We start from the raw sequence: 1177 nt of genomic DNA on the forward strand, positions 1-1177 counted from the left end.
ATAATACCTCTTATTCTTCTACGTTTGTAAGTTACCTACAATCATCTCTCCAATTCTATGATTTCTACAATTTATAATTTAAATAAATTGTATATAATAAATTTTTACTAAAATAACCGTTTACCTCGTAATCCTCATCCTGCATATAATAAATGGTACTTGTGACACAATTAGATATAACATCTTTAAAGATTTTCACTATTATTTGGAAACTATAAGATGATCATACATATTATCATACAAATAAATTACTTACCTCTTTCTTTCTTCCTTATTCCTTACATTTTCTTTCTTGTCCTTCCTTTACTATTCCTTACTCTCACAGAATTTTCTCTCAATTAATTTGTGTTTTGCTCACATGATCCACGAGTCAAGCTTCCCATTTCCTTCAGCACATAGAACCGAACGCTTCCCTACATTTGGATGAAATCTTCCTTAGGAACTTTTTCTACTATTCCGAGTTTAATAAAATAACTGAAGAAACTACATTGGTTACCTTGATTTGTTTCTTTCCTTCTATTTCTCTTTTTCCTCTTCTTTAACCAAAATTCTTTACTGCAATTCTGATCGCAAAGCCCACTCCAAAACATATTTGTTCCAAGCAACAATCTCTTAAAATTGTTTGTTGCCTTTGCTTAAGCCGAATGCTCAGTTTCCTATATTCGAACGCACACTCTGATACAGTTCTTCTCCAGATATTTCTTCAGATCTGCTCTTTACTTCTATTCGTCTCTAATGCTCACGCCACTATATATCCGTAATCCCTCCCAGTCTTCCCCTCTGTTTGCTTGCGTGAAAACTGATTGGAAAAAGGAATGGATAAGAGGCCCATAATAACTGCTCTCATTCTCGTCCAAAAGAAACACCTCTTCAGGATTTAATATTGAACTTACGTAAAGATATTTAATATTTTACTGAATACTAATATAAAAATTTATTTAACAAAGATTAATTGTTAAGTAATTATGAATTTATTTAAGAGTGTATTATAATTTAACATTTTAATTACTTATTTAAATTTGAAAAGAAATAATGTTTTGAATTTATATTACATGAAATTTTAGATATTATAGGGTGCACTCTATCAGTCAATATGCACACAAGCATTCTATATAACTCATTTTATTTGTATTTTTTTGAATCAGTTCATATTGTTATATCATAAGCATTATATAAC

General features: G+C 29.7%; 1 long non-coding RNA gene across 1 annotated transcript; it reads right to left on the bottom strand.

Moving 5' to 3' along the window:
• Positions 1-170: 170 nt before the first annotated feature.
• LOC114578654 lies at positions 171-832 on the bottom strand. The gene is made up of 2 exons (XR_003699643.1): positions 497-832; positions 171-413 (listed from the first exon to the last, which is right to left on the bottom strand). It is a non-coding gene; the product is annotated as an uncharacterized LOC114578654 (long non-coding RNA).
• Between the last annotated feature and the right edge of the window lie 345 nt (positions 833-1177).

The sequence above is a fragment of the Dendrobium catenatum genome, unplaced genomic scaffold (genome assembly GCF_001605985.2).
Source record: "Dendrobium catenatum unplaced genomic scaffold, ASM160598v2 original_scaffold_107341, whole genome shotgun sequence".
Classification (NCBI taxonomy): Eukaryota; Viridiplantae; Streptophyta; class Magnoliopsida; order Asparagales; family Orchidaceae; genus Dendrobium; species Dendrobium catenatum.